This window comes from Lonchura striata, chromosome 1, assembly GCF_046129695.1.
Source record: "Lonchura striata isolate bLonStr1 chromosome 1, bLonStr1.mat, whole genome shotgun sequence".
NCBI classification, from domain to species: Eukaryota; Metazoa; Chordata; class Aves; order Passeriformes; family Estrildidae; genus Lonchura; species Lonchura striata.
In genome coordinates, this window is record NC_134603.1 from 91,366,751 (window position 1) to 91,392,460 (window position 25,710).

Sequence of the window (25,710 nt, forward strand, 5' to 3'; positions counted from 1 at the left end):
CTGCCCCGAGGTGGGGGGGCACCTCGCCGCCGCGGCTGCCGGGGTCTGCTCAAGGGGGGTCCCCCCTGGGCACGGCTCGGGGCAGCGCCTCCCCCCGACGGCCGAAGCCGCCGCCGCCGCTCGGGGCGCTGCGCGGTGCGCGTCGCGCTCCCCCCTGGCAGGGCCCGGCCCCCGGGGCACCGGCACGGCCGGGCGCGCACACACACACACACACACACACACACACACACACGGACGGACACGCAGAGAGACGGGGCTGACGCGGAGATCCCGGAGGTTCCTCCCTGCCGCCCGCCCGGACGGGCTTCCCCGCGCCCCCGCCCGCCCGGGCCGCCGCGCCCCGGCGCCGCGGGGAAACTCACCGCCGCGCCCCGCATCCCGCCGCGGCTACAACTTTCCATCCCGGGCTGCAGCCGGCGGCGGCAGCGAGCCCCTCCGCCGCTGGAAGTGGGCGGGGGAGGAAATACGAGGAGGAGGCGCGTCGTCCTCTCCGCCACGGCGCCCCTTTTTTGGCCCGGGACGCGGGTTTTGCCGGTGGGGGCTGTGCTGCCGTGGTTGGTTTCCTGCATCAGCTGCGGGGGTGTGTGTGCACAGCACACACGTGTGTCTGTGTGTGTGTGCGCTCTCCGTGCCGGGTCACCCTGCCCGGCCAGGGGCTGCCCTCCTTTCTCCCACGCCACGGGTAGGGGACCGCCGGGCCGCCCTCCAGAAGACGGGGGGGACCGCGCTGGGCTTTGGGTACTGAGAAGGGGAATTTGACGTTTCTTTTTTTTTTCCCTTTTTTCTTTCTTTGCTTTTTTTTTTTTTTTTTTTCTTGTCACCCAAACTCCCCGACAAAGCAGTGTTGGCGACTTTTCATTGCCACTCGGTTTTTCGATCGGGTTTTTCTTTTGAAGCCAGTACGTGATGTCTTTAGCAAACAAACCCAAATAAATATTTCTTGCATCACCTCCGTGTTCTCCCGTGCCTGCACTCCCCTGGCAGTCTGTGTGCTCAGCTGTGAGCACCTTGGCCCTGCTATGTCTTGCCCTTTGGAATTCAGTGTCCAGACCACATCTTGCCTTAAAGCAAACAGGACCACCATTCCCACAGTTTTCAAGGTTTTTACAGGGAGTTCTTTCAACCTACATATAATCATGTTTGTAAGACAGATGGGTATTTTAATCCCCATTTCACAGGGGAGAAACCAAGACAGGAAGATGCAGAGTAGCTCGCTGCATAGCTGTGGACTGACATGACACCACTTCTGCCTGAGCTTTTGGCCACAGGCGCTGTCTCTGGGCTATTTTTCCTCTTGAGTTCACTTAAATTATACCTTGAGAACACTTCCAGCTTACAGTGGTGGCAGTTTCTCTGCTGTGGGTAACCTGTCCTATGTCCTGCCCAGAGGCAACACGAGAAGCAAATGTAAGTGAAATCCCTGGCTAGTTTGCAACTGGTGGTTAGGGTAAGATAAAGTATTCTTTGCTGAACTGGAGATTCATGGAAAAATCAGACCCGCAAAGAGTATCTTCAGGAGAAATGTGTTCTGCTGCTCCTATTGGACAAGCAAATGACGATTCTTTATTATTAGAGACAGTGCTTGTCTTCTCCCTTGTCTGTCCCGCCCTCCACCCCCTCCCTTGTTCTTCCTTTGTCTGGCTTTTAGACTTGGGACTCTGACTTGCTAAAGAACAGAGTTGCTGTTACTCTAAGCGCAGCAGCGTGAATATGATCCTACAAGTGCCACAAACATAAATTCGTGTACCAAGTCTGACCAGTCACAAACCCAGGACCCTGCGACCTCTGAAGCTGGGTCTGAACCTCTACTTGTTCTGCTCAGCTCTCCCTTACAGTCTGTCCTGCAGGCTCTGGGGCACTTAGCATCTAGATCCTTCTTTGCCACTCATTGTCTGAAAGCCTCAGATTGTGATCACCAGAGTCATCAGGGAGAAAGTGTCAGATAGTGGCCCTTTCTCACAAGAAGCCTCCAGAAAAAAGAGCCATCACAACTGCTGCTGGTGCCAAAGGAGTTCTAGGCTACTCATCTTTTCACAAGGACCTGAGTAAGTTCAAAAGAGATGCTCCAGCCTGCAAGTTGAAATGAGACCATATTAAACCCCCTGCAGCCAGCAGGAAAAGTTTCTTCTGATAGAAGTAGTCAAACCACCTCCCACCTATCAGTGAAAATCAGCCCTCTCATCACACCTATGTGCACAGGAATGTAATAAGTGCCCTTATTATATTCCTGCAGACAAGCACAACTGTCTTAACAAGAAAGACTCAATGAGGTGTCAAAGAGGAGACAGGTCCTCAGGGATGTGTATCATGTGGTGGCAGCTTATCCTCCCTTGAACATAAAATCAGTCATTGCAAAGTCAGTTTGGGTCAGAGGACAAAACGAAGAACTGAAAGTCTGGCCCCTTGGAGCTATTTCCATGGTCTTCTGAAAAAGCAGCCAAAAAAGCAGCTGTGAGCTGGGGCCTCTCCTCAGCTGGTTCCCCTCCAGTGGGCAGAACTAAGGGCCAAAGGGCTGCCTTGAGCCCAGTTCAATGTCGTTCCAGCACGCTGCCCCCCGGTCAGGTAAAAAATGCAATCCTAAGGGCTTTGAAAAGGCAGCATACCAGCTGTTTATCCCGGGCAGACCACTTCATCTTTTTCTGTTTTTCCATCAGTAAAAAGGAAGTGCTTACCCACTCAGTAAAGTACTTTTGGAAAAGTACTGTGGATGATTGCTAGTAGGAGGCACAGAGTAATCTTCTCAAACCTGCAAATGAGGGAAATTCTTTAAAACTTTTCAGTGAGATTTAAAATGCCACATCAATATGCACAGAGGAAAAAAAAAAAAAAAAAACACAACACCACCTTCACTGCAGAATTTAGATACTTTTAAAATTTCACCTAAAAGGAGTCCTGAAGGATATAGATCCTCTTTAATTGACTATGTGTATACCTGAACAGGGAAGATTATTGAGGTTTTCTTCTCTCTAAAACTCTGCTGTATTTTCAGGACGACACCTATTTTTAAACATCCTCTCATTTTACTCTTGAAACCTTGTTCAGAAACTGTTTTTCTGTAATGGCTCACAGGTATTTTATATATAAATATATACACATACACACATTAGGCTCTCAAGAAACCACGATACATTAGGTAGTCTTGAATAATTCATTGTTAAGCACCCCATGATAAATCTCTAGTTGAACAGTATGTGATTTTGCTTGAATTCTTGGGATAAATTGAATGTGAAGCACTGTGGTAAATTTAACTACGCAGAGCATCAAATGTGAAAACTTTACATTGTACATTACATTCTGACATGCAACTGAGAATCATTATTATTAAGGCTTCGGGGAATTTTCAAGGGAACTTCTGAAATTCTGAAAAGAAAAAGAACAAGACTGAGTGCTGTTCTCTATAGAAGTTGAGATTTTCTCAGAGAAGGGAAATTCCATAAGTAGTCTGTATTGAATTAACATAAAGGTTTCACTAAAAGAACTGTTGTCTATTAGCTTATGCTCTGAGGCTTCTCATTGAGTACTACATATGAAAGTCAGAGGATCTTGGCTTACCTGGTACCAGAGGGTGCTTAGAGCTTTTCTAGGGCTTGCCACTCCTGCAGCGGGGCTGGAGAGATAGGGCAGCAACCGCTGATGTGAGGGGAGGTAATTTCCCCCTTTTCTGTAGCAGTAGCTGTCACCCCAGATACTCACAGCTCTCCCTTGTCAGCAACAGCCAGACGCTTTCCTGGAGGTAGGCAAAGGCAACAGCACAGGGACCTGGTCATGCACCACTCCTCACAGCCTGCAGCTCCAAACAAGAAGATGATCTCCACTGGGACATTTTGCATGGCAATATCCTTCATCTCCACCTTTCTCAAGATGTCCTGAAGATGAGTTGCTTTTCATTGTCCCATAAGTTGGTTCAGTTCTTTCTGATTTGGCATTAAATAATGCAAACTGTTCCATCAAAGAATTTTGGCACAACCTTTCTTTTTATTTATGTGTATACACTGCAGCTCTGTGTGGTGGTACCTGGTACCTGGTAGTCCTGTGGCCAGGAAAATGTACAAATCTGTCCAGCTTCAGGTTAATCACATGATATAGGGCACAGTTCACTGACAGAGCTTCACCTTTTTCCAGGTATTATTAACCAAACATTTCAATGAACTTCAACATCACTGATACCATATCTACTTATTTATATCATATTCATCTTAATGATATCAGAGCATCTCAGACAAGAATACTTGTGTTTAAGAGGCTACGCTAAATTCTCTTTTGGTGATTTTTTGTCCTTCTCCCTCTTTGGAAGAGTCCCAACTGCTGGGGAAGCTGGGGTGCTCCCCCAAGAGTAATCACAGGACAGCTCATGGAGGCAGGGGAAGAAAACCTACTTTAACCCTAATTTTACCACCACCACCACAGCCTAACATCAGCCTTCTTTCCTCCCAGCACATGAGGCCTCATGTGGCTGGTCACAGGACAGAGGTCAGACAAGAGACCAGGCGCAGAGCAAAGCAGCCAATGAGAAGGATATCTTCTAACCAAATCCCTGTGAGGTGTCCTTTGGTCCTGCAAGCCCTGGTGAGACCAGTGCTGAGCCCACACCTCATGCAGCATCCTCCCTGCTGGAGCATGAGACACCTGGTGAGGCCAAGAGACAGGGAGTCACCCTCAGCATTTTCCAGGCTGGCCCCACTCCTTGTCTGGCCAAACCATTTATGACGGCATGCCAAAGTCTAAGGAGAAAAACAAAAAATAATTAAAATTGTACTGGTTGAACCACTGTTGCCTTTTTGTCCAAGAGGAAGCCCCAGTGGCAGGCAGATAGTGTGACCCTGCTGCTGACTTGCCCTTAGCCAGATAAGGAGCAGGCTGGACCACTGGCAATGCTGTGAATGCCTCGTACTCAGCACACCACACATCCAGCAGGGTTTTGTGGAATGTGACATTAAGCACTTCTAGGAGGGAGATAGTTGCCACACAGAATTATGAGATCTGGAATGGAGAATTCGGGAGAAGGCAAAGGCTCATCTGAAGCGCATGGTATGATACCATTTGGGTTATAATAAAGGACTGAGCCAGTACAAACCCCCACCTCCTCCCAGAGATGGAGCTCACCCAGGGCCCTGAGCAGAGTCTTGTGTCCAAACATGAGACAAGTTTGAGCTTGGGCTGGTGCTCTGAAGTTAGAGTAGATGTACCCATGAAAAGCAAGTCCCAGAGCTTTTGGCTTTCCACTGAAAATTTCTTCTGTCTTTTCACAAAGAGATGCTTCTCTATAGGTCAGCAGGCTCTGCACTTTCACAGCCCTTTTACTCCCTTCCACCCTGGTATTTTTACTTCTGAGTAAGACAGGTTTCTGACCTTTTTTCATGAAGTTGCTCATATTTTCCACTGCATCTCCTTTTTTACCTCACCCCACCAGTTCACTCTGATCTTTCTTTCTCAGTAGCTCTAGGTTCTGAACTGCTCATTTAAATATGGTGTGGCTTGCCAGCATTTTTTCCTAAGCCTTTTATTTTATCAGTTAAAGAAACAGGAGACACACAAGGCACTTAACACAAGTGCACCTTGCCAAGATGCCTTCAGTGGTATGGTTTTTCTTTAGGTTTGACCACAAACATTTTAACATATCTGAGTGATTAAAAAGCATTCCAACCCATGCTTTCTTCCCCAAGTATTTCTGCCATTCAGTGGCCCTCTAGTATTGTTTGCCACAGACATGTCTGGGAGAGGTCTTTTAAATATCACTTTTTGAGCACGTTAAGTTAGCTTAGCAGCTCAAAAGTTGCAGGGTTAAAAAGAAATAAGCAAAACAGGCTTATTTTCTGTGGAAATGTTTTCCCTTGCCTCCTTCCCAGTACAGATATGAATAGAAGAAATCCACAAAGGAGAAAATAATCCCCGTTCTATTGAAGATTCTCAAGTATGTTAAAATTTACTTGCTTACTGGAATGTTTACTTTGTAGTCATATTGCAGATCACTAGGTACAGATCAACAACAAAGTTTCTAGTTCCTTTAGCCTTTATTCTTCAGAACTGTGAAGTGGCATTCAAATAGTACACAGAATATTTGCAGTGGTTCATCACAAACTACACAGTTCACCTTTTGTAAAAAATGCTCTATAATTTAAAGATGTTCAGTCATCCTTAAATCCAAATGGCTACAACAATAATTAAACATATGGCTTTGCTGTGAATTATCGTGGTTTTATGTCATTTCCCTGTTTATGAGGTCTCCTGAAAAATCATTTTCTCAAGTTGTGGCCAGTGATTTTATAAATCTTTTTAGTCTAAGGCTAAGAAAGTTAAGCTCCAATGCCTGAGGAGTGTAGAAAATTTTAAAAACACACTGTAGGGAACAAATACAAGTTGAAAACACAGCACTTGCACTCTTACAGCTGTCCCAAAATTTCACAAGGCCAACAGTGTAAAAGCCATGGATCTCATTTTCCAAAATTCTTATCACAGCAGTATGACTGCATCCTTTATCCATTTTCACACATTGATAAACAATTACCCATGTAACGTACAAGATAGAGGAAAGACAGACGAAGGAGAGGGAGAACTACAGTGAAAGAAACATGGGACAAGGCTGGCTTCTCACTGCAGTAAGGAGAGAAATGACTGGTGTTTGGTTTTTCATGGATTAGCTGCTGGCAGCTGCAGCATCCAGCCCTGTTTGCCCCTGACCCAAACTGCTGCTCCAGTCTGGCTTGGCAGCCTCTACACCGACTTCTTCACCTCCAGCTGCACATTCAGCCCTTCCAGAAAGTTGTGCCGTGGCTTCATCACATTCCAGTTGAAGCTCTTTTTCATCAAAAAGAAGTAAGACATTTTACAACTGGCTCTATCTTCTGTTTAAACGCTTGAAAGGCAACATCAAAACATGTTCTAGGGTGCAGCAGCAGGTCTCAAAGCTGTTTGTCAGGTGGCTTAAGAAGTGGTACAACAGAAAGAGCACACTATTTCCTTCAGAGGTGAATCATTCCCCAGCCCTGTCTTTAACGCAAGTGTCAAAGCCTTTTTTTAAGTCACAAAAATGCGATTTATATATTATTTTGACCAAACTATGGAACAGCCATTCTGATTAATTAAATGTGTGTACATCTGTGAAAAGTAGAATCTGACACTGATGCACTGTTAAATTTGCAGATAAGCTCATGGAAACACAAGAAGAAGCAGAAGTTAAGACATCGAATCCTCCACTGGCTTAGATTGTCTAAGTTCCTTCAAGATACTTAGATTATATTATTGCCATAGAAGTGCTACAGGAGAAGCAGCCAGTCAACCCATAAAACCCAGAAATGGTGTGTACTCACTTCTTTAAAATACTGGGTTTGTCTGCTTGTCCAGAAGAAATCCAGCATGGAGGCAGGCCAGCTGAGATAAAGAAAACCAAGACACATGAGGCAGATGCTGGACACAGATAGGAGACTAGCCTGTGAAGAACAGCTCAGCTCCCCAAAGGCTTCAGGCACCAGAGTGCAGTGAGGGGGAAGAGTACATAGCACAGCTGTGAGTCCCTCTATGGAGAGGCATTTCCTTTGTGGAGTAATTTTTCCTGTGCCTATCTTCAGGAAAGAATTTGTGTGTCTGTTAAGTCCCACTAATGCACTCTCAGAAAACCAGAGCATGTGCTTAAGGAGTTCTTGTATCAAGTTTTACAGGCATCATCTGAGCATGTGAGTTATCCCCTTGGCTTACTGGGACCATGCATTCCTGGAGTCCCTGATGATCTTACAATAGCCTCCACAGTGAACTCAAATGAAAAAACAAAGTGAATTATTATTATTAAATCAAGAAAGTTCATAATTGAAACATTACTGAACACCTCCCCCATCTAAGGCTCCATTTTGGGGTATCTGATCCTGTGAACAGCTTGCACAATGAGGCACCAAGGTCACCGGGGCTAACAAACCACAGGTTGTGCTTTCTGTTGAGTCAGAGGTTTTGCTGACAAACATTCAGAGCCAATTCTGCAATGATCCACCATGCATGTTCTTCCTGTTAAGACAGTAGTGCCATTCTAGTAATGTTTTAGAGATCTTTCTCTGGTAAAAAAACATATCTGTGCATTACTTTTTGTTGTCTCTTAAACAGAAATACACAAATCTGTAAAAACACTTCTAATTATGTTTAAAAACCAATCACATTGAAACCAAAGCTGATGCCAAGAACATATTATTCACACAAACCAAGAGATGCAAAAACACTTTGTTCCACTGCTACGGACTGCAGGATAAAGTAAACAGGACAATTAGTCTGGTTTATGGAGGCCAAACTCATGGTACCTACCTTTGTATCTCCCCTTTTTGCCCCACAGGCTGCATATAAACTTTCTTTTTAATATACCCTTTCCACTTACACATTCTTTTTAAGTACCTCTTCATTCCCTACTCCCATTCCCAAGGCCTGTCTTCCTGCTGTGTTTTGTCTCTTTATCCAGTTGTTCTCCACATTACTTCTCTCCCAGTTTCAAAGCACCTTTTCCCTACCCAGACTGCATGAAGAGATACTGTGTTCCATCTTATTTTTCCCAATCTGGATGTACCTTGAGAAGTTGCAGGTTAGGAAAGGAAGGATTGAAGCTTCCTTCACTCATTTCTCTATCATCTTCCCTCTGGACTGTTTGGTGGATACCTTTTAAGCAGCTCCCAGTGGAAGCAGAGAGAAGACATGGAAATACAAATAGCTGCTTCTTATTTTCAAATTTGAGACCTGCTGCCCAGCTCTGTTACTACTGAGGCCAAAAACATTTCTTTATATTGTGTGGAGTTGGTTGGATGAAGTGACCAAAAGGTGATTCTGGAATCTTACTGCAGGATCCCAGCCCCCTTGACCTATACAACACAAGTGGATCAGTCTGACTGATAAGAAGTACTAAGTGTGATCCTAAACACTGAGCTCCGGAAACACAAGAGGCACCCCAGTGCACATTTCTTACCTAAACAAGCAAGGCTTTGCAGTAAAGTGAAATATTGAATAGAGGATTATCTATATTTGTGGGCAAAGTCCTCTAGCTAAATCTGAACCACAGATCTTCACATCTGAAAATAAAACCATTATCTAGATTTTCCTCCTGTGGTGCAGATAATATAGTAATGCTGCCAGAGACTTCTATTCCATATCACTGCTTTCTGCTGCTGCTTTCCAGCTTCCAGGGGAAAAGTAGATGGTTAACAACAGATCCTTTCTCCTTAGCCAAAAAGATGACTTCAGTTAAAGCACTTCTCTAGAGTGGGTAGGAGCCACCACCTCCTGTCGTTGTGAAAGCACAGTACCTCACCTCTGTGCACTCACACACACACTTGAGGAAAGCAGAAGAGAGAGCAGCAAAAGCAGGTCTTTTCTCAAAGGGATGGCAAGCCAGGAACTGAGGTGACCCCATAGACTGCACCACAGCCTCAAGTGAGCCAAGCAGGATGGGCTCAGAGATAGCAACCAAGGCAAAAGCATGCTGACAAGACAGATCCAAGATCAAACCAGGAAAGCAGAACCAGGAAGCCAGTTCATAAGTCAGGTCCAATGACAGTAGGGCCAGGATGATAAGAGCGCCCAGTTTAGACTGGGAAACCAGTCCAGACAACGAGTTCCAGAGAAAAGCTCTCCATAGCAAGCCCTAGACAGGCTGAGCTGGAGATCAAAATATCCCCAACAGATCAAACAGAGGCTGGCAGTCCCCAGCTGAACTAAAAAGGGGCTCTGCTCCCTTTTAAGGAGGTTGGGTGGAGGTTCCAGATGTGACTGGCCAGGTTTATTGAGAACTGTTGGCTGCTCTCAGGACCCCGATGAAGAGAATGAGCAAAAGAAAATGCAAAATATACACATGTGTATATTTATTCATGTATTTATTTATTTATTTATTTATTATTATTAATATATATATATATGCAACCTGTATGTCACTATGTTAATTCTCTGTTTCTTAAGTACCTCTCTCCATTTCTAAATATCTAGCTTATGATTTTAGAACCTCTAAAGCTTGGAAGAGACCTTAACTCTAAAAATCTATTTCATGTCAGAAAACAAGCAAAATATTAGGAAGTTAAAGAAAGACACAGCTGCAATAAAGGGATTGCAAGTACATTAAGGCAAAAGTTTTAAGCTGCAGATAAGATGGTCTGCATTCAAATTTGCATCCAGGCTACTTTGAAATCTAATCAATAGCTTCCTAGTTTGCTTGTCTACAAATCATTGTAAATCTGGAAAGAATTGTTCTGCACTTCCAACATCCTTCCACATGTTTTCTTTTTTTTTTTTTTTTTTTAAATTTGCATTACTGCTTTGTACTTCTATACTACTTGTTGTGCTCACTTTTAGACTGTTTTCCCCAAATTGAGTCTCCCTTTGATCTTTCCCTTCCACAAGGATAACTTTTCCAAGATGCTCTCTATTTTTTATGGTCTTTAGTAGCATCTGTACTCCTTCCTAAGTTAAAAATCAACTGAAAAATTAGTGCTGCTTGCCTTCTCTCTGCTCTCTAGTAGATACTAGTGACTATCTGGCATGTCAGTCAGGTTATTCCAAGCAGTGTGCAGACAGGCTTGAATGCAAACACACACAGGGCTGGGCTTGTAAGTGCTGGATTTCCTGGAACAAGATTATATTCTAATTATCCTGCAGTAAGACATTTCAGGGCTGTTGAAAAAAGTGTATAAAATATGAAATAATGATTCTTATTAATAACTTACTTTACCTCGTGTTTCAGCTTAATTTGGTTTTCTCTGTGTTTACAGTCTGATTTTATGTGATAATTATTCCTGGCCAAATTATCTGAAACAATTTTTAAAACATTTAGTTTTGCAAATGTTCCCGTACAAATGCAAATCCCTTAATAGAGTTCAGTTATTATGTTTATTCTTCTGTCTTCATTGGAAGTTCATGTAATTAGTTTTTAATTTAGTTTATGTTGGAATTTTTTAATATTTAAAATCCTGTCCATGTGCTACCATTACCTCAAATGGACCATGTTGAAGTCAGATGGATTTCCAGGCTGTGGATAAATGTTTTCTACTCATGCTATTTTTTCAGCTGTGACTGTGTGTGTCAGACTCCCACCTGAAGTTCACAGCTCCTTCTCTGCCAGCAGAAGGGGTTGTGTGGACACTCCTTGAGCTGCTCCACTGCACATGGGCTAGTTCAGACTGCCTTCTTCAGTGGTTTGAGATAACCGAGTTCATTCTGTAGAGAAGTAAATGGTGTATGTAAACACATTTTCCACCTGCTGGCTGATCAGTGGGAATGGAGACCTCTGCACTAGAACAGTCACCAGTACCTCTCAGAGGCACTGTCTTCAAACAGCAGAGACAACCTCACAGTTAAACATGTGCTTATGACCTGGCTTAGCTAAACATGGAAAGCAAGAATGCTGCAACAGCTACATTACCTTTGAAAAGAGATGGGCGGTGGCCAAGAACGGTGCATGGTACTGCATGTGGGACACCACGAGCGACTGCACATGCCATTCCCACCGGGTTGTTCTGGAAAATGCAGGTGTGGAGCCAGCATAAAGCAAACCCTCCCAGATTACACAGATGACTCAACAGAACATCAAAACCATCTCTATGGAAGAGTTATTCAAGGATGATTCATGACCACCATTCGAAGGAGATTATCCAGGGAGAGGACAAGGACAGTTTCAGCTTCTCAAATTGCTTCAGAGAAAATGCATCTGATTCACACTAAACTCTGGCCACCACGAGTGCCCAACATGCCCTGATCTTTAGAGACTGGCAGCTGCTTAACACATCCTAATGGAGGAGGTCTGAAATATTTTAGAAACTACAGAGCAGCCCATAAGGCTTGAACCAACAATTTCACACAAGGAAGATTTGGGCTGGGACTGCAGCTATCTGCATCCAGGAACACTCTCATGTGCTGGAGAGATGCAGTAAGGACTCCTCATTAATGAGTGTGTTTTTATCAGAAGACAAGCCTCACATCTGAGAAAGCAAAGATGAGGACAGTGAAAAGAGAAAACCAAACTTGACAGAAAGAGCATTGCACATGCACATTTGAGTCCAGGCAGCTTCTTGCACCCTTTTCCATCTCTGTAATTATGGAGGGTCTGCCAGGATCCAGCCTTCAATAAAAGGCATCTGTTCCTGAAGTGAAAACCAGCACTTAGTTGCTAACAGCACACAGTAACTCTACACATCAGTGCAGAGCAGGAAATGAAAAATGCCTTTTCTAACTATGTTATAATGGCAATTTTAGGTAGATGGAACATTAGCAGCAGATGCCAAGCTGGAAGCTGGCCACACCATTGGCTTTTCAGCAGCAGCTTTGGTCTTTGGAAGCTTTTCACAGGCTGACAATGCTTCAGAAGAGTCTACTTTTGTCTGGAATTACAAAAATCAATTGCATCACTTGTACATAGCATGAATGGTTACCATGTGGACAGCCTCTTCAACCAACAGGCATTTATTCTAGGTTATCACATCAAGAGTGCCACAGGAAGCTTTCTCCACCTTTGTGGTGCAGTTTGTCAGAAGATGATTTCCATTTTTACACTCAGTTTTTCTCATTCAAAGAAGAATAGATTATTTTTCTCCCAACAGGCAAATTTACTTCCCTCAGGGAAGGTTTGTGTGGAAAAGTGGTAAAGTGCCTTGTAAGGCATTTCAAGGCTTGTGTACAGCACTCACGTCACTGTAGTGGTGCACCTCTTGTCTTTTAAATTTCAATAAAATGGGTCTTGAGCTCTAACTACCTTTCAGTCCTTCTTTGAGTGCAGAAAACTGTATCAGGTGGTGGGAATGATAGTTCTCATTCCCAAGCCTCCTTGCCATTGGGAAATCCTTCTCAATCAAAACAGATGCATTTCTTACATGAATATCACTCAAGGTACACCAGAGCAGAGGGGCAGGTTTCTCAGCTCAGCCCACATATCTTCACTACAGTCTTTTGTAATAGCAGAGACAAAGCAAAATGTCCTGAAAGCCATCTGGTTTCACTCTGGGGGAGTTGCCTAACTTGCTAATATGAAGTTAGAAGAGCACCTTATATATCCTTTTATCTTCTCTGAGGATTAAGACTAGGGCATCCTCACCACTAGTTGATGCTTGGTTGCTGCCCTCAGCCTGCTTGCTTCTCCTTTCAAATTTCTCTTGGGAGCACCAGTTGGCACAAATCAAGGAAGATTTCAGACTCCAGTTAGGAAACTTGCTTTGTCCACTTCTGGCCTAAGATTCAGGTTATGGACATAGCTTAAAAAACATTTCATTTTTCAACTCCCCCTACCACCACCCCCACATCAGTTATGTCTTGTGTCTAATGCAGAGACTTGGGACACACTACTTAGCAACTCTGTGGTGAATCAAACACGTTACACAATGATTTGATTAAAGGAATAATTTGCTTTCAACTGAGAAATCATTATGTCATGGATCTGCACAAAACACTTTCCAAAGGAACTTTCATCCAACAGTCCAGAGCAGCTGTTAATATTTAAGGCGTAACAGAAGTCAGTAAGTGTCTCTGAAATACCTCTTGGATTTAAATGTTCTCTGTGAGGTCTATTTGATAGACTCATTGTAATTTTGACTGGGCCATAGGACTGACTCATCTGCTCCTTGAGTATTTCCTAGTGCATAGCAAAGAAAAGGTAGCAAAAATATATTTCCATACATATGCGTGGCACACATAAACCTTATGTAACATGTATTTCCATGTGTACTGACATATAAAAATGTGCTCAGAATACATTTCACACCGTAAAGTCACCAGTTAGCAGTTGGGAAACACCATAAGAAATGTCACCTGTGCAGCACAGTTTAGTCCTGTGCAGTGGATACTGGAGCCCAACATTGTGTTATGCTCCTTTCCTGTGCATGAAGGCCAACCCATGCTCTGCATGTTGCTGAGGGTGGGACCCCAGTGAAACAGGATCAGATGTGTTTTGATCACAGCTCATCCCAAGAAAGAGTCACTGCCCTGGCGCTACCACCAGCTGCTCATCACCCCTTCTCTACCAGGGACATAATCACACTTTCTAATCTGCCAGCACAGCTCCATCTGTAGTCATTTCCTAACTCAAATTCTGTCAAATGATCCATTTTTTCGGGGAGGCAGCACGGGGGTGTGTGTGCTTTTAAATGGCAGTCAAAGCAGTGCCCACGCTGAGGCAGATAATTTTTGCAAAGCCGAAGAACAGTGAGATGTGCTCTTCTACCAGCAGACCTGAGAGGTCAGCAACCCGTGAGACAGGATCTGCTGCAGCCAGAAAATTGTGTGTGATTGCACCATTAATGAGCTCCTGTTCAATATTCCTTTTTACCATCTTGCTCAAGGCATGGTACCAAACCTTAGTAATGGTGCCACTCAAACCCTGTGGTGGAGACAGAATTACTAATATCCATAACACCCGCCACTCTAATATCACAAATACCCATTTGTTCATTAATTTTAAATACCCGGTTGGATTTTTTTTCTTTCAGAAGCTTTAGCATTATACAGCACTTTACTTGACAAGGGAACGACTTATGTCGAATTTTGCTGCAAACATAAGCATCAGCACCTGAAATCTGGAATACAGTACATAAGAAATACACTTGCTTAAATAAGCTGTCAAACTGTCAAAGCTTGATTAACATCTTATAGGAATTAGAGCAGAACCAAGATACAACTCTGACAATCTCTAGTCGCTATCCTCAGTTCTTTGTCTCATGCAATATCCATTTGTTAATTTCTTTATAGAATAAGGAAGGGGACCCTGGGTATGTCCCAGAGCAGATCCATCCTGTGTCTTCAGCAAAGAAGTGTCCTGAGGGGAAAAGTATGTATGATGATGCAGGTAATCTGAATGCATTCTCCCTTGTCCTGTCACTACATGCCCTAGTAAAAAGTCCCTCCCCATGTTTCTTGTACATTCCCTTCAAGTATTGGAAAGCCACAATTAGGCCATGCTAAACCCTTCTCTTTTCCAGGCTGAATACACACAACTCTCTCAACCTTTCCTCATAGGAGAGGTACTCCAACCCTCTAATCATCCTGGTGGCATCCTCTGGACTTGCTCCAGCAGGTCCATGTCCTTGCTTTGCTGGGAACTCCAGACCTGGATGCAGCACTGCAGGTGAGGCCTCAGAAGAGCAGAGCAGAGGGGCAGAATCTCTTCCCTTGCTCTGCTGGCCACGCTGCTTTGGATGCAGCCCAGGACATACTTGGCTTTCTGGGTTGGAAGCACGCATTGCTGGCTCATGTCCAGCCTCTTATCCACCTGCACTCCCAAGTCCTCAGCAGGGTTGCTCTTCACCTGTTCATCCCCCAGCCTATCGGGGTTGTCCCACCCCACAGGCAGGACTTTGCTCTTTATCTTGTTAAACCTCATGAGATTTCCATGGGCCACATCTTGAGCATGTCCAGGTCTCTCTGGATGGCACCCCATCCTCCAGGCATGTTAACTGCACCAGTTAGATTGGTGTCACCTGCAAAACCACTGGTCCCAGTACAGACCCCTGAGGGATATAATTTATCACTGATGTCCATTGAGACGCATGTTCTTCTGTTTTTCCTTCCTGAGCTTGACTGACTCTGTCCTACTATGATGTTTCTGCTTTGATCCTTTTCCTTTGGCACTCCTCAGCCCTATCCATCTTTCCTTGTCAGCTGAATCCCTTCCTTCCTTGCTCCTCTGAGCTGTGAATCCCCATCTGAGGCTCTTTGCCAAACTGCACTTTGCCCTACCTGAGTCTCTTCCTCCCCTCAGTCATTCTGCTTCACAAGCATCCCCCTGCTGTACAGTCTTCCTGCCCCTGATGAATGCTCTGCCTTTGCTACTTTGCCCAGACAGTCACAGCTCTACCCCAAAGCTTGCTTCTAAAAAGTCTGTCATCCCATCAGGGTGCCTCTGTAGACCCTTCATCTAGCTCCAGTCTTCTGCCTTTTCTTATCCTAACTACATTCCCCTGTCCAATGGTAATTCTGATTTTCCAAACAGTCTTATATTGTTGAACCAGTTCTGACTCTACTCTCCCAGATCTCATACTCACCCTCCTTTTCTATTTTCTTATCAAGCTTGTCATCTTCCTTTTAGCTTCCTCTGTCTCATTATCCCTTAAAGCCTGGTTCCCAGACCCCTCTTCTGCAACTTCTTCTCTCTCTTGGAGCTACCAGCTCCTTGGCTGGTAGTATGTGGATGGATTATCAAAAATGGAAAGAAGGGGACTCAGTCTAGTTTTGTCCCTTCAACTCAAGGTCTGAGTTGGAGCTGCTGCTGGCTCTGTCCTTACAGACACCTTGACATGATCTCAGACACCTTAAGTACCTTAGCACGTCAGCTGCACAAATAAAGTCTCTTGATTGCTTACAACTTGAGAGCTTAAGCTCCAGTCCTCAGGGAATGGCAGGCAAGACCTTGGGGTCAGAGACCTGGCACTTACACCACTATAAAAATAGCCAGGACTATTTTTATCCTTCTAATACATTACTATAAAACCTATATTGAGTATCAGGATCAGTTATCTGCCTGTACTTACATTAGACAGTACAAAATATGCTTCAAAGGATGTACACTCTAATTAGACCCAAAAAAAAAAAAAAAAAAAAAAAACACCCCAAGAAACTAACCAGAAAAAAAAAACCAACCCTGCAAACACAGATGGAAGTGCTATTGCCTTAGTATAATTACTAGTTCTGGACATACTCTGAGAATGCTGATAGCTTGCTCTGCAAGGCCATTTACAGCATGCTCTGAAAATCCCCCGAGGTTCCCTCCTGAGCAAGTGCCGAGGACTTGGACGTATGCAATCACGGGCTCCTACCAGAGAGCTCTCATGCGCTTCCATAGTTTGTGATGGAACACACGCCACACTGAGCCTCTGCACTCACATTCCCTTCACCACCCCTGCTGAGCCAGCAGAACAATGCAGGTAACTTAGGACTTCCCTTCCCAACCAGTGGAGTATGTCCATGTTGAAGGTGAGGCTTGGCACAGTGCAAGGGGCCAAGTGAATAAGCTCTGCTGGTGTCTGTGGCCTTGTTCTTGGGAGCTGGCAGTCAGAAAAAGCAGCAGAAGCATGTGGACCTGGGGACAGGAGAGCAGCAAAGGCTCTGTCTGGCAAGATGAAATGGGAAATTTCAGCTGATATGGGCAAAAGTGGAAGTTATCTGCTGGATACAAGTGCCAGGAGGAAAAGTTCAAAGAGGTTGGCTCCAAAAACGTTGGTAACCACTGACCTAGAGACACTGGCAGCTTGCAGTAATTAATGTATTCCATTACCTCATGGTTTTATGCTTCAGATGCAGATTAATAGCACTCATTCAAAGAAAGAATTACATCATCTGCATTACAGTACACTCTTAGTCTCTGATTATTGCTGATCTACTGGATTAGTGATGGTGTTTCAGATTTTGTTTTACAATTTAAAAAATGTAAGTCCCTCAATCCTCTATTCAAGTCTGTTTTCTAAGAATCCTCTTAATGGAAAAATGGACATTATATCAAAATATTTTTTCTGTCTCCTCCACCTCATCATTCCTACAGCAAACTTCCCACAGAGGTTTTGTGTGTGTTTGCAAAATGAAAGGAGGTTGTAGTGGGTGGGAGTCAGTTGTGTCGAAAGTACCAAGGAATAGGACAATAGGAAATGGCCCCAAGTTGTGTTAGACAAGATTAGGTTGGACATTAAGACATTGCCCAGGGAAATGGTTAACTCACTGTCCCTGGAGATATTTAAAAGAGTGTAGATGTGGCACCTGAGCGCATGGTTTAGTGGTGTACTCACTAGTGCCGGGTGAATGGTTGAGCTCAATGATCTTAAAGGTTTTTTTCCAACTTAAATGATTCTATGATTCAGCCTTCATCCTAGCAGGGTCATCTGGGGGCAGTTTGCATACTTCTGGGATTTTTTTTTTTTTAGGAAAAACAGTCATTAGACTCCTACACACCATTCTGCGTAGGCAGCACAATCTAGCTCTGCAATTTTTTGATGCCATTGCCTTATTAAAAATAAATAATCTCTAAAGATAACAGGGCAAAGGAAATAAGCCAGACAATATTCCGTTGGACAGAAAGTCTCTCATATGCCCATATGATATAACCTGATATCAAAGTACTACTTGAATTTCAGAGAAGTATGGTTTTTCTTCAACATTTTCACAAAGCTTCCATTAAACACCGAGTTCACATGCATGTGGCAGAAGAATATACCCAAGAGTAAATATAAAAAATGAATGAGTGAAACAAATTCTAAATACTTTATTGCTTTGTCTATTCATTTTTCAATAAATTTCTAATCTGAAAGCAGCATTAAGATTTTGTGCTATCTGAAACAATAGGATGGGTTTACATATAGCTGTCAATTGCCACAGAAGGTGCTGGGAAATATTCTGTGAAACTCTGTCTACACTATGCAAAAAGGAAATCACAGCTGCAGCTAAGCAAGCAACATAATAATAATTTCCCTGAAGTCATCTGCCTGAATTTTCAAAGGAATTCACCATAAGCAGGCTTAAGTTCAAATAACATTCCTTTTCCAGCAGCTTTCTGTCAGTTCCATAGCCCACTCCCTTGTGGAAAGGATACTTCCAGGACCTTAGAGCTGGAAAGATTTTCTGTGTTTGTGATTATTGTTCCCTGCTGTGGCTTGCAGAACACATTGCATCTGAATTAATATAAATGACAAAGCTCTGTCTTTAAAAGGAAGGGCCAAGGAAGGAAGGGGTAAGGCAATTCTTTCTATTATTTCCTCTAAAAAGAAACTGTCTGTTCAGAAGCCCCTTGGTTCCAACTTGAACTTTTCTTAACTAACCTAGTCTTTTCATGTCAGTGATCTTTCCACTGTTTACCCAGTATTTATACACCACTCCCATAATCTCTCGCAGCATTGGTTTTGACAAGGTAAACAAGATAAACTCTTCTGGTATCCTTCAGAAAGTTTCTAGATAGTCAAACACAGAAAGTTTCTAGATGGCTCAACAAATAAACAAACATACAAAGTCCCTAGCCTGAACAAAACCAAAACAAACTAACTGAAAAAAACAAACAACAAAAAAAAAAAAGCACAAAAGCAGACCTGTATCCAGACCTACATATGGAGGTTTCCATCAAATGGAAACCTTGCAAATATCATATGAAATCTTAGTACTGTTCTGTGTTGTTACAAGAGAACAGACTGGCCCAATGCTCCACAGGGAGCAAAAGGAGTGCATTGCTTCAGCCCCTGGCTGAACATCAACATAACCTAGTGCATGTTAGGCCTGCATTGACAGCATTGACTTCAGGTGAAGTTGAAGATGGTCAGACAAGGCCCTTAAAAGCATGGTTCGGCTCTTGAGGTAGGTGTAGAATGAGTCTGTGTTCACACAGTGGTCGAATGCAGCATCTCATGTCTTCAGGTACATTCACAGCTGAGAATGGTGGCAAGCTCTCACATCCTTAGAAACCCTTTTTGCTCTTCCAGTTGCTTCAACCTGCCCTTCTCATTCTCTGAGTGAATCACAAGTGGTCAGACACTGTCCCAAAGAAGTGTTTTCTGCCCATTGGAGAAAGCTGACTCATCCACACTAAATCCTCTGAAGACACTGATTACAGAAAATGTCCAGCTGTTGATGCTGTGTGACCCTCTTGTTTTCAGAGATCTTTATGCTTGGGTAACAGATGGATGGATGAAATCTGCATGCCATAGGTGAACGAGGGGTGAGCTCTGTCTTTGTTAAGGGATTAGATGGGTCACTGGCACTTTCAAGAGGTTTAGACAGTTCAACAGATATGATAAAGATATGCAATAGATATGATAAAGAAAATAGTGCAAAGAGGCATCATTTTGACTGTTATTCATGTTTGAAAAAAGAAGGGGTAATGGCTCACAAAAGGGAGAGGAAAACTATTGGTCCATGTTGTGGGGTCAGGTCCAGAGATAAGAGGCTCTGCATTTCTGAGAGCAAGACCCCAGAAAGCTCTCAAAAATGTTCAGCATGATTAGAAAACTGAGGCATGGTATGGCATACAGACATGTTATTGTTTTGCCTAGATCTGTATTTCTCTTGTGCTGCCTAAAATAGTGTTGAGGGAGCTGTAAGGGGGAGGATTGGGATGTGGTTGGAAACCTCATGCAAATGCTGCAGTCTTCATTTTGCAGTCTGCAAATTTCAGCTATCATGTGTCCCCGAGGAGGTGGCCTGCCAGAATATCCACAGAGCTGGTGCTCTGGGAAAGAGTTTGATTAAGCCACCAGGGAGTCTCTGAGACCTGAGACCAGTCTCAGGATCTGCATCAGTGGGAGCAAACCATTACACGGAGGTCAAGTTCACTCTGACTAAAGATCTGAGTTGGCACCAAAGGCAAATCAACTACCAAGTTTTTGCTCATAAACTTTGCATTCAGCCCCAAAACTCCTCCTGAATTGGTATTCAGGCTGACTGAATTCCAAGGTCCCAGTTCTCATGAGGGGATGCTCAGAGAAGGGCTGCACTTTGGGAATCCTTTGAGAAATCCAAAGTTGTGAAGCCAAGAGTTGCAGCAGACTGGACCAAGTCACACAAGGAGGAGGAAGAGAAGGGGTACAACACCAAGGTCTCCAGAGATCACCATGTGGAATGCTGGGGAATGATGAATTGAAACACCAGTTTGCTGCCTGGGAAAATGGGAGACCCTGTGGTTTTCAGGCTCACTGGTCCCAGTCCTGCCAGTCACATGGAAAACCCTCCGATGAGACTGAGGGTTTCCAGCACCCTCCCTTGTTCAGCAGCCTGCCAGAAATGCAGTGACCCAAGGGTTTTCCCTTTCATGGAAAAATGTTGAAATTTAGGTTTCATTCCAATTTGAAACCAAATCAGATTTTGCAATATCAAAATCCTCCACAAAACAAAATGACTTTTCATAGCACAGCTTTACTGATTGATGCAGACTGCATGTAACTGAGAAGAACCCGATAAGTGGGTGTTTCAATCAGAATTTCCTGGTCTGTCACTTCCAAGAAGACAATTCACTACCAAACTGCTGGCTGCAGTTTGCAGGAAGGCGGCAAGAAAGCAGATCAGGGCACAGCATCGGCGCAGTGTCACACGGTGCCTGGGTTCTGGCTTCTCGGCAGAGGGCCGTTCACGCCCTGCACCTTCCCTTTTTGGAGCTGCTGACATGCCTAGGGAGTCTTTTCCTCATGGTCACCGGCACAGTTACCCGGCTCTCTTGGCTTAGGGGTGTTTGCACTGCAGGTAGCAAAGCTACAACAATTGGGGTTAGCTGAGCTCACCGGTGAAAGTGTCTGATTTAAGGCACACAGGAAAATAAACTGGGGATGGAGGAGCTCTGTAGATGAAGGAACTCAGCATCAAATGTTTTTTGCACAGAAATTACTTCTGTTTATCACCATTAAGCACACACACACGGCTTCAGTTTTTACAGCAGTTGCCCAACTTACCTGCTGTGTATGGATGATAAGATACTCGACTGTGAGGACGATTCAATTATTCTACTCTGCAGTTAGTTTGGTAAATTCACTTGATAGTCTGGTCTGAGTGACACAGTGTTATTAATATCTGCAGGAGGCACAGGAGAATGCTGCAGAGTAATATTTCTGAAATGAAGGCTCTAAGACATGATTGAGACAATAAAACTTCTCCCTTGTACAAGATGATTACTTTAAACTCACTTCTCTTTAAATATCAAAGAGCTGGTGCCACAAAGATGGGTTAAAAATACTTATTTTTACTATTTATTTTCCTGGAAGAAGATTAGAACAGAATAGGCATAGACTTTAAATGACACTTCTCAGAAAATACAGCTTACAAAACAAAGAAACAAACTTGTATGGCTTTTTTCATCTCTTCACCTCTGGAACAAATCCTGAGTTTAACTGCATGTATATGTTGTCCTTTCTGTTGTAGGTGCTGCTTTCTTGCTGGCTTTTTTCATGTTATTCATTTGTTTACCTCCAGCAGTTACAACAAAGTGAAAATCTTCTACACCAAAAGAAGAGCAGAAATGGGTCCCCCTTGAAGGAATTCCCTACCTAAGGAAACTGAGGCACAACATGTTTCTTCAAGCTACCCAAACACAGGGAGTGCAGATTTCCCATGGGTTTTATTTAAACCATTAAATTGTTTAAATAATAAAATAAATTAATAATATTATTCTTGAGACACCCAATGACAAGGTGTCCCAGATTGTCTAAAATCTGTTTGCCTGTAGGTGTTTATGACAGCCCTGTTCTTAATTCCTCTCCAAATTCTGATTTTCTGGATGCAGTTTTACAATGAGAGCCCCAGCTCTGCAGCCCACAGTTAAAGCAAGCATTGGCATTAGACCTGGACCTCTCTAATGTGGCACCCAGCTTGCATCTGCATGGGCAAGGCAAGTGAAAATATGCTGCCAGCAAGGATTTCTGCAGACAAAAATGGAGAAATCTGTATTGAACAAAGTAAGCAAGGAAGTATGTTCACTACTTAAAAATCAATATTCTCTGGGAACTTCACCTCCTCCTGAAGGTATCTAATTACTTGTGAACCTCCATTCATAGTGGCATGTAGTGTTGAAGGGAGGAAAGCTAATGGGAACTGTTTGTCTTCCTTTATCCTGCAGAAATGTCAGATTTAAGAGCTGTATTTCTTACAAGCACACTCTTTCCTTCAGGAAACATTACATATTTAATCCACTTAGTATCTCGCTACCAAGACAGGTACTGTTTGGAGCAATACATATCTTTTCAGTGCAGTCTGGGATCTCAGTTTACTAACAAATAAATTAAAAAAAAAAAAAAATTAAAGAGAGCACTTCTCTTTGGTCAGGGTTGTAAGGCACACCAATTCCAGGCCTGGTTGTAGCACACTCCTCTTCTACTCTACCAGAATACACAACCATTGAAAAAAAAAAAAAAAAAGGCACAGTGATTAACACAGTGAGCTCATTTGAAAAATATCTGAAAATTTTCTAGTAGCATTTCCACTGACCTGCTATTTCATACCAGACATCTTTTGTTCCCCTCCTCTTTAGGCTGCAAGCTGTGAATACTTACATGTGAGTAGTAGTTTACACTGGAACAGTAACATTTCTCTGGGGATTTTTAGGTGTATGCACAAAGTGCGGAGGTTTTTAGTTTGTCCAAAGAGGAGCTCTTCCAGGACAGACCAATTAGTTGCGTTAATCAAGGAGAAGGAAATGTAGCTACGCATTCTCTCTTTTATTTTTTTTTTTTTTACTTTTCTATTATTTTGTTTCAAATTAACTTTACACTGAATGCTAGGCAAAACAAACACCTCCCATGGAATTTTAATGAATGAAAGAGTAAATTCCAGAACTTTACAAAATGGGTAAATAAACTGAGAATTCTTTCTGGTGTGCTGGTGAAATGTGGAGTAGCCCAGATGAAATTATTGAAGTAAGTACACACAAAGGAGTGAGTATGAATTAGGAATTAATTCATGGTGCTAGAAAGGATCAAAGAAGAGGAACGATCAGGTAGGAGTAAGGATGATAGTACACAGACTTTGTCATAGTGGCATAAGAATGAAACACAGACAAAAGGAATCAGCCACCCTCACTCACACACAGGGCTGCTGCAATACTGGAGAGTATGTTGTTACTTGGGTGAAATACTCGGCATTGCCTTATGGGGTGTGCATGCCTGCAAAGTTCAAATATTCTGTGTGAGACCTATCTGGCCTGGAGGGAAATTCCTGCTGCCCCTATATTTAACTTGCATTACAGAAGGCCAATAAAATTCCCCTTGGAGTTAACTGTCTCAGTAACAACTGCCCAAAATTAGCAGACAGCCTTTTTTTTTTTTTTTTTTTTTTTTTTTTTTTTTTTTTTAAAGACTCTAGAGCAATCCAAAGAAATTGTACTAGATTAAATCATGTTTACCCTATGCTAAAGTGGGATGCTTCTTGAGAGGAGCCTGGATTGTGGCAGGGAAGGGGATGTGAAGAGCATCTGGACCCTGACAAGTGACCTCCCCCTCTGGATCAAGCAGTGTGGCCAGGCAGGGGCAGCTGCCATGCTGGCAGTGGTCTGGGAAATGCTCCCAGATGCATCACTTCCTGCAGTGTGGGGAAGGTGCTCATGCCTGTGTCTTATTTTTGTAGCAGCATCCCTGGACGCCCTAAACCATCCAAGGATGGGCTGAATGGGGCTCTGAGCAACCTTATCCTGTGGATGTGTCCCTACCCATGGCAGGGGGTTTGAATTAGATGGCCTTTAACGTCCCCTCCAGGCCAATAATTCTGTGATTCCGTGAAGAGGCTTCACACCAGGCACGTGCCAAGAGGCAGCTGTGCCTCGCTGGGGCAGGGTGAGCGGTGGAGTTGTGCAGCAGCAGGGCAACACCAGCAGCTCAATCCCAACACCAGCTTTGGGAGCAGAACTGAAGCTTCCCCACTGCCACTTATGAGGGACAGACTGCAGCTTTTCCTTGTCACTTCCTCTGCTCCTTCCTTCAGAGGCAAGCCATGTGCTCACCAATTCCTTTGGCAGTTGTGGAGCTGTTGGAGGTGACAGCACAGGAGAGGATGTCTTGTGCTCCCAACTTTTGCTGTGCTGCACCTCAACTACACTGTCGCCACCGAACTACAAAACTGATGATGTGGGCAGGGACTTCTGGAATCATCCAGTCCAGCCTCCCTTCTCAAAGTAGGGACAGCTATGAGCAGTTTTTGAGAGACATTTTTAGTTTGATTTGGAAGGATGGAGATTTCACAACCTCCCTGGACACCTATCCCAGTGTTCCACTTTCGGAGTGAAGGCTTAAATGTATATACCTGTATTTCAGCGTGTGCCCATTCTCTTTTGTCCTGTCACTGGACACCACTGAAAAGAGCCTGTCACTTTACATTTTTCCTTCAGATTTTTTCCACACAAGACCCATCTCAAGCTTTCTCTTCTCTGCATGAAACAGCCTCAGCTTTTTCAGGACAGAATACAGCTGCAGGGCATGGCCATACAATCACACTGACCAGTCAACAGCTTATGGATAATCACCCATTTTTATACCTTTGCCCTGCTATTTTCCTACTTTTGTTCCTGCTAAAATAATCTAACTCTCTCTCTTGTACTACCTATCACATAATTTGACGCACTAATATTGTTGTAAAAGACTATCAGATTGATTGAGCACAGTTTTGCCCTTCTGAAGTCCATGCTGACTCCTAATCACTTACTTGTTCCTCAAATATCTGGAAAATATCTCCTGGATGAGATTTCCCGTCTTCTTCCTGGGGGTCTAAGTGAGGCTGACTGGCCTGTAGTACCCCAGATCCTCTTTCCTGAAGACAGGGAGTGACATTCTTTTTCTTCCATTCCTAAGGTTCCTCTCCCAAAAGTGAGGACCTTTAAAGGTTATCAGGAGCAGTATCACAATTTGTCAGCCAGCTCCCTCAGTGTCCGTGAAGCACCCTGACAGCTCCCATGGGCTCAACCCTGTCCAGTTTGTTTAAACACTCCCTAACCCAGTCCTCTTGCACTGAGAGCATATCTCCCTTGTTCTGGGCTTTCCCTCTTGTCTCAGGGCTCTTGGATTGCTGACGTCCAGTCTTACGGTAAAATCCAGTGGGAAGAAGGCATTAACCTTTTCTGTGCCCTTTGCCACCAAGTCTCCTGCCCTTCTGCTCCATACAGCACCAAGCCCATATTTTCCCTAGTTTTCCTTTTCCTATTAATGTACCCAGGGAAGCTGTTATTGTTACCCTTTACTGCCCCTTAAAGATTCATCTCCGTATGGGCTGACTTTTCTTTCCCCAGTCATGCACTCACTCTCTGTGTCTCTGTATTCCTCCTGGATCACCTGCACC

General features: G+C 43.7%; 1 protein-coding gene across 6 annotated transcripts in view; it reads right to left on the minus strand.

Annotated features, from left to right (window-relative positions):
* HIVEP1 (HIVEP zinc finger 1) overlaps positions 1-4,081 on the minus strand; it is a 137,307-nt gene extending 133,226 nt beyond the window's left edge. For 4 of the 6 annotated variants that reach the window (XM_077785810.1, XM_021536522.3, XM_021536511.3 and 1 more), the window contains exons 1-2: positions 3,553-4,081; positions 2,673-2,746 (exon numbers count right to left, since the gene is read on the minus strand). The gene's annotated coding sequence lies outside the window, so the exon portion shown is untranslated. Of the gene's footprint in view, positions 1-362; positions 489-2,672; positions 2,747-3,552 lie in introns of those variants that run through there. The other 2 variants (XM_077785794.1, XM_077785792.1) reach the window with 2 other exon arrangements.
* Positions 4,082-25,710: the final 21,629 nt, after the last annotated feature.